Raw genomic sequence first — 11,445 nt, forward strand, 5'->3', positions numbered from 1 at the left:
TAATTATGAGTCAATGTTTATAAAATTCTTTCAGACAGGAGGAAATTGACTGACTGTGCAGGAGACAGTAAAAGTGTCTATACAGAATAGGAAACAAACCATAGTTTTGCAAAGCTTCTGTGGTCTGCTGATGGAAAGTGCTGTATAAAAGGTAGGTATTATAATTATTACAAGAGCTGTCAAATGCACAAAGTAAACTAATCAGAAAAGCAGAGGGTTTTTTTCATTAACTTTTTTCAATTATAGTAATCTTAGCTGTTACTTATAATTACATTCTGTAACAATTTTTCAGACTGCACTATTATTTTCAAGTTGATTTTGTCCCTTTAAATAAATCCCATCGTGCATCTAAATTGACAGCATGGTAGAGAGCTAAAGCAGGTATTTAAAACCCCATGTGCACTGCACATTTTGTGCTTATGAACTTTTCAGTCATGATCTTCATTCAATATGTTATTGGTAGAGATATAAGAAAATATTCACAGCATATTTTATTACATGTACATGTGCATATTTTATTACATGTACACTTTATATTTCCCTAGATTTATCTAACTTTGCATTTCTAGAGGTCAAAAACAATCTTCTACTACTAAGGTGTACTCTGTTTACTAAAAGGAATGGAGAAAATTACATATATTAAGTGGAGGAAATGAAGCAAAGATCAAAATCAAAGTGGGCATTGGATTACTGAGACTTCTTGGAGAAATGAACACACCTGCCCAAACTAAATTAAAGGAGATTTTATGCCAGAATATCTTTCAGCAATAATTTAAATACTAGACAGTGCATGTTGCAATGTGGGAAAAAAAAAATAAAGAAATCTGTTTTTATAGTTTAGATATTATGCTAGAGAGTGACTGAAACAAAGAGAAAGTAAACCAAAATGGTAGTACAGAGGAGATGAGATTTACCACCCCGCATTGAGAAATAAGATAGGCAGACTCAAGCTACACATTTTAAAGCACAGAACTGTGTACAAACTCCTCTGGGGGTGCATAGTCATGCTATGTTTGCAGTCTTATACCATATAACATTACTTTCATCTGTCATCACAAATTAAATTAGAAATGTTTTCCCTTTCTATTATATTTTCCCATCTTTTTATATAAACTGCTGATGTTCCTTGGAAAACATGTCCTTATAGCTTAAGTCCTTTGTGCTCCTTCGCTACACTTCCCACATTGAAATATTCTTCTCTGATTGACCTCTGATTTCCTAATATAACATTCAAAGTGGAATTTATGTGGATGACTAGGTAACTCCATCTTTCATGGGCCATACTAATCCTATCTTATACTTGATTACAGTTACTGATCTAACAGAATGATGACAGAAGATGCCAAGTAAAGTTTCATATGTAATTACAGCATAAAAGGCAAGCACTCAAGCACCTGGATATTATTGTTCTATTTCTTCATTGCCTGATAATCTCTCCTGTACACCAGGAAAGAAAAAGGAAGGGACAATCTGATGAGGCTACAGACTGGAATTGGATCTTGCCTTTGTTTGGAATTTGTGAAGAACCAGCCTAGAACAAGGATGTACCTCCATAGGCACTTGCTTTCAGATACGAGTAATCTTGAAATTCATATAAGGCTAAAGAAGTGAATTACTGCTAGCTGCTGTCTGTCAGTAGTAAGGCAGAGTAACCTTCTGTAATGAAGAAAATGGCTGGAAGTCCTGTAAGGAGGAAATAAAGGAGATGCTCCTCATGTACTTCTTGTAACAATTTTCCTTTGGCATCTTCTTTCATGCCTCATCTCACCTTTGTATCACCCTACTCTGTTCTTAAGACATTGTAAAGTGGTCTTAAGTGAGAGGAATTTATTTATATCCTGTTTGACTGTGGATTTTGATTCCCATCACCACACAATTTACATCCTCTGAGCAGTGTTCTGCTAATCCTCTCTTTTAATCTGCATTAGGAAGTCATCATGTTCTGCCTGAAGACAGCATAATGTATTTCTCCAAGTCCAGTTCTCTTTCATCCTTAATAGTAGATTCCCACATCCACAAAGTCCATCAGAAATGAAGAACTCAGGAAAGAGAGAGTGCAGATGTGCTAATGCTTTCCAATGGCCAGGGACAGCTGAAAGCATAAAAAGTTCCCTTCCAAATATTTGTGTGACAGGCAAAGGTCTGGCCCTCTCTTAGGTGTTGCTTTTTTATTTTTCTCCTGACTTGCATGCTGAAGTATACTGTCAAGTGCTGGCAAAGTCAGCCAAAGACCAACACTATTATTAAACTAACTTTGATTTAAGACATCTTGGGGAGAATGGCTTTTGTGTCAGCTGTTCCTAAAATTTTTAGTCATGTCTTAGAGAATATGCTTTTGGACCAGAGTCCTATCATGCTGCAATTTCCACTCAGAGAAAGAATGCAATTCTTAAGCAAGGATCCTTTCTTTTCTTTTTTTTTAAAAAAAAGCTATTGAAGTTCAATAATATCAATAGTATCTATGACCTGAACTCATGCCAGAGAAATAGTAAATTAAATGTTAAATGTTATGTTAATAAGCAAACAAATAAAACCTCCCGAGTGTGAACATCCATAGATGTGAATGGTCTTAATCCCCTGAAACTGAGCATCACTGTAAGGTTCTGAGAAGCAGCTCCACATGTTATTCTCCCTGAATAGGCCAAATGTTTCTAGTCACACACTTCAGTATGAAGAGAAGCTATATGTTTATCCTTGTGTGAATACTGACATCCCACCTGACAAAAAAATAAAGGCTATAAGCAAAACAGTGTGCAAAATGCTACTTTTACAATTGGATTTAATCAAATGGATGCAGCAGAAGTAATATTCAAAGCATGGCACAACTATTAGGAGAACAAGTGACTGGAATGGAAAGACCATCAGCAGGCTTTTGGAAAAAGAATAACACAGCAAGAGACAAGCAAATAAGTATTAAATTTTTGTTCAAAGTTCTGGATAAAGCTGATATATCTTGCCACTTCAGAAGTCAAATTCTGCTTCTAAAAACAAATAACTATATATATATATTTCAATATAAGCTAAAGAAGCAATGATGGTAGCTCCTCTTTAGTGTTAAATACCACTTGGATGTAATTATGATCAGTTCATACTTAAAAGGAAGAACGGGTAGAGATCCATTTAAAAAATAAAGAAGCAAAAAACAAAAAAATTGCTGAGGATAAGACAGGGTGGCTAGAAGCTGGGTGTCCAGACAGTGTGAATCTCTACACAAACTTCAGCTCTGACACATCTCAAGCCAAAAAATCACTCTAATCTGTGACATTGATTGCAATCAGCGAATTGACTACTGTACATAATAGCTGCTCTTATGTGCAGTACATTTTGTGCTGTACTTGGCTGATGCAAGCCAATTTATAAAGTGCTAGGTACTAATCCCCAAAAGGGAGGCAGTCTTTCTTCCTCCCCTAAAGCAAGCTTTTACTTCTCTTCTTTTATTTCGATTCCATTTGTAAGACCTACCTGAACACTGCACTCTTCCCTTATATTTCAATGTATCCCAGCATAACTTAGCTGGCAGTCATAAAACACAGCACAGGGCTGATCCAAAGAGCAGGGAACAAGCAGAAGAAAGCCTACTGAACTGAGGTTGGGGAATGAAGCAAAGAAGGCGGCTCACACAATCTGTAAAGTTCTATTTTAGGTTTCTGAGTCTCCGAAATATCCATGTGTGTTAACAGGAATAGCAAAAGAAAGAACATGATTTTTGCTTCACTTTCTTTATTCTTTTCACTGTTATATTCACTGTTTGACAGGCACATAGCTATATATAAAACATAATAGATGAATATACCTAATATACCAAAATCAGACTCTTAGCATTAATAGTAACGAAGTGGAAATTACAATGGAATGACAATCAGCCTTTTTGCAGGGAAAAAATGAAAAATGGCAGGATGCTTTCAGAAAGCATATACAGCCTCTCAGGTCCTTTTTAAAAATACAGTCTTGAATCTCTCATGTTGAAAAAGATGTTTCCTTCATACATAAATTTTAAGGTCACTATAGGATATTATCAGCATCTCAGCCTCCTTATTGCACAGATCACAGAGTTTCGCTGAGTAAGTCCTATATCATGGCAGAACTTCTCATTGATCTGAGACATATGCTACATTGTTAAAAAAAAAAAAAACAAAAAAAAACACCACACATATAGATATAACACACATATAGATATAACACACATATAGATATATAGAGCTATTCCTAGTGTACTGTTTTTGGAATAACTTCTTTCAATTCCACTGTTCGTAATACCAACAGGTAGACACTGTTTCAACAGATGTTTTTGAGAACCCACCTATCAGCAACTGATCTACTTACAGTAACCTAGTTTTTTTTAAAAAAGTTCATTTTACACAGCCCACAGTAGCATGGCACAGCAACCTCAGTCCATTCCGACTGACTCTGAAGTTGGGCAGAGCCATAGAGTCCACACACAATGCAGTTTTTACATGAGAAGAGAGGAAAACCCAGGGAACAATGAATCACAGAACTGGTTTGGAAGGGACCTTAAGAGATCATTGAGTCCAACACCCCTGGCTAAAGCAGGTTCCCTACAATAGGTCACACAGGTGGAGTCCTGACAGATCTTGAATATCTCTATAGAAGGAGACTCCACAACCTCTGGGCACCTGTTCCAGGGCTCCATCAATCTGAAAGAAGTTCTTCCTCATGTTAGTATGGAACTTCCTGTGTTCCAGTTTCTGCCCACTGCCGCTTGTTCTGTTGCTTCACACCACCAAGAAGAATCTGTTGTATCAACTTGGCTCCCACATTTGAGATATTTATGAACATCAGCGTGATTCCCCCTCAGCTTTCTCTTCAGGATTTAGACCCTAAAGTTGCCTTAAAGCTGCCAGCCTGTTAAATGCAGCTTTCTAGGTTCTGCTGCCTTCTGGTGGCCAGAGAAGTCAGATCTGATCTGAGGCACATTGCCAGCACAGGCTGAATGACTCCCATGGACTAAAGAGCTGTGGAAGCTGAGTGGAAAGAGAGGTCTTCCAGATTTCATACAGAAGTAACGAAGAAAGAAAAAAAGTCAGTGAGATAAGATTATATATATCACAAAGAAACAAGGCTCTTTATCTTCCCTTTGCCACAGCTGAAAAAAATACAATACACGACAGGTAAAAAGAGGTGCATTTACAAAGTCGTCAAGAATGACAGTACTTCAGTTGTTCCATTCAGTGTGAGTTTTATGTTGAAATACTCTTCCAGCAGTATTAGGAAGGACAATACAATAGTTCCTATCCAAACAGATGTACTGCAGTTACAAAAAAGAAAGGAAATCTCTTTTAAGGTAATTTGTAACAGCCACTTGGTAAGTTGTGTTTCATTCAGCACAAACACAGAGGTATGCTGTCTAAAGTGACTGAAAAAGTATAAATTTAATCTTAATTTTTATAAATTCAGAGATATGTTATTTTCTTATTTCTAGTTCCTCTTGGTTTTTAATGCTGTCTCCCCATAATTTTCTGCTTTGGAAAATTTATCTGGATTATTTTGATATATGCAATTAAATCTGCACTTGTAAGTAAAATTAACCCTACACAGTACCCTGTTAAAGCTTATCAGATAATCATGCTCAATTAGTGTTAATTTCAGAATATACCTCAGGGAAACAATGTGCTATGGGCCAGGAATAACAATAACATCAGAGCAGAGGATTGTTTATGGAACACGAATATATTTTGGGTTTTATGACAGTAACTTTCAAAAAGACTAGCAGTAAGTTGAGACATTTAACCATTTAATTTGAACTTTGGTCAATTCAGAGAGGTGAGACTAATTCCCACATTTAACACTAAGTTAATTAGTTCAACAAATGTGTTCGAGAAGCACTTCCTGTAAGGAAGAACTGCCAGATCATCCTTTTTATTTGTTTTTTTACAGTGTACCACGGTATATTTTTTCCCCATGCAAGGCTTCTTATTTGCTAGTTTTTATTTTTATAGTACATTAGCATTGGAAAAATATAGAAAAATTTTGAATCTACAAATAAATCACTTAACCTTTGAAAGGGATTACTTAAAAGAAACTGCTGTCATTGGTTGCCTACTCATCTAAGGTGTTTATTCTAACCTCATTAAAAACAGAGCTGGGATTTACAGCATATTTTGTGTACCTAACACGGCAGTTGGGCACAATTTGTCAGGAATATGTCACGATTTGAGGTACTTCGATTTTTCAGACTTTCAAGGGAGATTGCTTCAAGGAGACCAGCACTTGGAAGATGGTATTTTCAAATAGTAAAAATAAAAAAGCATTTCCTAACATGTTGCTGGACAGGCAATTCAGGTTGTGGGGTTATTAATCACTTTGGGGAAAACCTAGGCTAATCAGTCATATGCTACAAATTGAGTCTCCTGCTGTTCCTGCTTCATGACTATTGAGGGGAAGAGGAGTCACTGCACATTGGGGACATTCAAAGCACATGCATGAGCTGCAGCCAAGTAAGCAAGGGAGAATAGGAAGAGCTAATGCAGTGCAGACACTAAGATTAAATTAAACTTAATCAGTTTATTTCAGCATTGATAGGTACTGATGATGTTTCCTCTCCTGTGAGATGTGTGTTGCAGTGTCAGACTCTGAAATGTACTTTGTAGGATTTGGGTGGCTTTTCGGAGAAATAAGTACCCAGCTATAGGGTTGTCAGGGAAACAGTCCTATTTGTGAGGTGAAGGAAGCCAGTTCTTTCTGCAGATGCTCTACACTCATGATACCTATACACACAGCATCTATGAGTACTGTTCAAGGTTTTCACTCTTTTGCTGAGCTCTTATTTGCTCTTGAGCACAAGGCCACAGCATCTCACTGGGCAGGAGCAGGTCAGGGAGCACTGCACTTCGAGGTGCAGAAGGCCACTGGGCTTTACAGGATCCCGGGGGGAGGAGAGAGGAAAATCTGCCCCTCAGCCATGCTGCCCACGAGGAGCTGGCATGGTTGGGTGCACCAGACAGACCAGTTAGGAACAGGTGCAGATGGCACTCAAGAAATTGAGTGCTTTGAACCCCAGAGAGGAGGCCACCCTTCAGATCTCTTAGCACCAAAATCTTTTCCTGCATTATGCCAGACAGTAAAATAAATAAATAAATAAATATTTGTGCTGAAAGCCAACCCTCTGATCAAGGTAAAAAAGAGTAGATTTGCTATCAGCAGACCCCTGACAACATATGTGCTCTTGGAAGTCTTACCTGCGTTATCATATACCTAAGACTACCTTGGATAACTCCCCTTACATCATTTCATTTGCTTAAAATGTTAAAATGAATCAAAATGGTAAAAATGAGGGTAGATGCCTGCGCACACGGATATATATTTAAGAGAAGAATTTGAGGTCCAAAGACACAAGGATAAAGTTTCTCTATTTTGCCTTTTCAGACAGATTAATTCCTTCACACACTGGAAGGAATATCCTTCTCAAATATTTCATGAAATCTGAGAGCCAAAAACTTGGAAACATCTTCTGCTTCTACAAAGCAAACCCCTATGTTGGAGTAATTCAGAGGAGAGATTTTTAAGATCTATGAAAATGAAAGTCTCAAAAGTGTGTGTATGAGAAGGGAATATCTAGATAGTGGGTTAGTTTGAAACCTCAGCTAAAGACAGAAATATTGTGTTGTTAATGAGCAATTTAGATTAAAGGAAAAAAGCAAAGTGAAATTGTATGCAGTGACAGGGATTCAAATCCTGCTTACTTTAGTAAAGTTCAATATCAAGATAAAGGGAACTTTGTGAACAAGACCAGAAGAATCTGATCTAAGATCAGTAGTCTTTGTCTCATCCCACTGAAGCAAGATTGAGCTCTGCAATAAGTTATTTGATTGAGCAATGCTACAAAATGTTCATGTTAGAGAAAAAAGAATAGTATCTCTCTGTGCAGAATTACAGCTTGAAATTAAAGGAAACCAAGTATCACCAAACAAGCAACAAGATCTGATGATATATAAAATACACATAAAAGAGTTTTTAAAAAGGAAAAGCTCTATAGACAATGATAATTTTCAAGGAGCTCCCCAGTCCAGAAGTAGAGTGCGTTAAACAGAAGGAAAAAAAATATCAGTAAATCAATCTGTGATACTTAGGAATGTACATGGAGGTGTAGCTAAACAGCAAAAAGCATAAGCATTTGTGTTCATAATTACACTGGTGAGCATACACACGTGGATACAAATGGACTAGAATTAATCAAAGAAATCTGAGAGGGACATTGAAGACACGGGGAGAAGTGGGTAAGATAGAACAATAGCATAAAAGAGTACAAAAGAAAAACAGAGAATGATAAATAATTAGTATGTATATATATATATATATGCCGAACTGCTCTGTGGTTCTTCCCACAGTGAATGAATTTGTAGAGACAACTGGACCAACTCTGACAAAAAAAAAAAAAAAGTAAGGAGAAAAAGCATAAGCATCTGAGAATAAAAAAAATCATAGAATTAAGTTTGCAAGGAAGATTCAAGGAAAAATGACAGGAATGGAAGTTAAATTGCAGAAAGGATTGAAACATATAATAAAAGACTTTTAGAAATTGCAGAAGGAACCACTAAAGATAATTGTAACAAACTTGAAGTGTTTATCCAGTCCAGCTTCCCTTTGTCATTAACAGATGTTGAAATCAATGAGATCAATGGGTACAGCTGAAGCATCGAGTCATTCCCACTCTCTAATAATAGACAAAAGCTGTTTTAAGCTGTGGGCTAGACAACTGGTTCACACCGTCAACAGTACATGAAGAAATAAGATGCTTTCTTTATGCTGCGTTTATTTTGTTTATTTGTCAGCTCTCAAGAATTATTCACATCACTGATATGCTCAAAGTTTGCTCCCTTTCTTGATCTGTACAAAGGAAAAATATATGCCAATAAAAGCATTAGCAAAGCTGGAAGAGAAAAGGAAAAGGTATAGAATATAGCAAGATGTTAAATAGCCTCTGATAGAAAAAGTTAGGTATGCTGCTGTCAGAGGCTGCCATCAAACATAAGCTCTGCAGAAAGACTGCATGGTATGGTGGGTTTTCCATGCAATATAGGAACGTTATATCCCAGTAAGTCAACAGTTGCAACCCTGAAATATTACCTCATGAATAGGCAAAATAAGATAACGTGTACCACCAAAATGTCTATAAAAATCAGAAAATGATTAACAGATCTTCTGCCTATTTACACTAATTTTGATAAGAATTTCACATACTGAGTCCCTTATGTAAGAAGGACCCATTATCTGCTAGAAGAATTTTAGAAGAGATTCCCCTTTCTCTGAGCTTCCTAATAACGGCTCATTTTTTCTTAATGATGGCAGGAAATGCTCGGCTCTTGAGTGAGTTTTCAAGAATAAAAACATGTCAGCTTTTTGATCCTGTGACTAATTACTCCAAAGGCTATCAATTCAATAGGTTCTGAGTTTTGTATGTATATATGAAAAGGACATAGTCAAACAGTGATTCAGGAATGAATTCTCTGTGCAAAAAGGTTGAGATGTATAAAGCTTGAGTACAGACAACATCCATAAAATTTTGCCAGCTCTAGGATGCAGAGGGGGAAAACATATAGAGTCATAGTATATTGCTTAAAGAATACTGCAATATTCTTTAACTCATAGAGCAGGGAATCAAATATAAAATGAGGAAAATAGATCCAAGATTAGGTAATAGGGAATATGATCATATTTGGAATAATGGGCATTGCTCTGGTCATCTTATTATGGAAGTATTGAAACCTCATTGGCTGACATCCCATACTGGGTGTTTTTTGGACATCGTCCTGTTTCTTCCATTATTAATTTTGTGCTTGAGGGCAAATGCCAGCAGTGCTCATTTTAGTTTTTACCTCCTGCTGAAACTTCAACTGTCAGAGAGACAGCAGGAGTCAAAAATGAAAGGAGCCACCTTATAGAAATGCTGTGCCACTATGTCATTTTTAAACTGACAGCTTTTTACAGTCCAATTTCTCAGGAAAAGAAAAAAAAGGACTTTCATTTTCACCTCCCACTGCTGCTTTGACAGAGAAAGACATTCACCCAGGTTTGAATGCTGGTGGGAGGCAAAAATGTAAAACTGCAGCAGAGTGTTTGTAAGTGGGCTTTGACTACCCTGTAGAAGGATAAGCTGATTTGGGACAAGTTGAACTCTAATCTTTGCTTACTAGGCAGCAAAAGAGAAAAATGTGTCCACCTGCCCTTAATGTAATAGATGGAGACCATGCTGAAGGATATATATGAGAATATTGAACAGCCGGATATATCTGAGGAGGATTTCAGTTCACTGTAAAACATAATAATGGCTGTTCTAAGAGACTTTGGCCTATAAGAAACTGGTAATTATGAAGATTCCTGAATGAGAACAACCTTTGAGAAAGGTAGAAGCACCTAAAAGAAGGAGTTGGCGATAAAAAGACAATGCATCCCTTAGATTAGTAGCATACACTATGGAAAACACTCCAATAAAGGACTCAGAAAATGAAGCTGAGAAAAAAACTGAATGCTGAAGAACCACACATTGTAATTTTTCTGCAGTTATTAACATAATAAGTAACAAAGCAGAATATTTATCAAAGTGAAAGTAAAGTAATAAGTAACACTTATTAAAGTACATCTGTGAGAAATCCCTCTAAGCATCTTAATCCATCCAGCTTCCATGGCAGGTATAGTATTTAGAAAAGACAGAATCAAATATAATAATATAATACAGTAATAAAATACAATAGTAGAAACAGTCTCTACACACTGCTTGATTCTGTTCTTCATTTTCAAAATATCTGTTACGTACTCTACTGGGCTCAGAGTTAAAATTAATTGCAAGTGACAGTGTTGTTCAGGATAAATAAATTAATCTCCTATCATTTTAAACTGTCTATTGTTAATCTTGCATTCTTTATTTTTGGTCTTTTCTTCTGACAGTGTCCACGACCTTGTCAGGCTGAGAAGGATGCACTTGACTAGAACATGCAAAATGTTTGGCTCTCAAGGACAAGACTGCTGAGTATCTCCAAATGCATTGTTTAGGCAGGTTATATAGAATAGCAAGCAGTTGCATCTGGAAAATATGGATACTTTTCATGAAAAATAGGGTATATGTATATGGGGTATACACTTGTTTATACAGACATCTATATATATGTATATACTAAAATACATAAAATAACGGTGCACCAAACATGTGAGCTGTACCTGGCACTTTCTTAGATTTGGAAATCTGAGCTTTGTAATGAAAACACCTTACTGATTGTAATATCTCAATAATTACTGCCATTGGCCTAGTTCAAAATGTTTTCCAAGCACATGGGATAGAGTAAAATCACACTCTGAATTCAGCACCTTTTACATATTTTATTTTCAGTTTCTTTGTTTAGAATTACTCTGGAATCTCATTTAATTATGTAAGCTCATTAAAAAAAAATCAACTTTTTTCATCCTCCATTTCTTACCATTTGATAAATTGAC

This window comes from Meleagris gallopavo, chromosome 4 (assembly GCF_000146605.3).
Source record: "Meleagris gallopavo isolate NT-WF06-2002-E0010 breed Aviagen turkey brand Nicholas breeding stock chromosome 4, Turkey_5.1, whole genome shotgun sequence".
Lineage (NCBI taxonomy): Eukaryota > Metazoa > Chordata > Aves > Galliformes > Phasianidae > Meleagris > Meleagris gallopavo.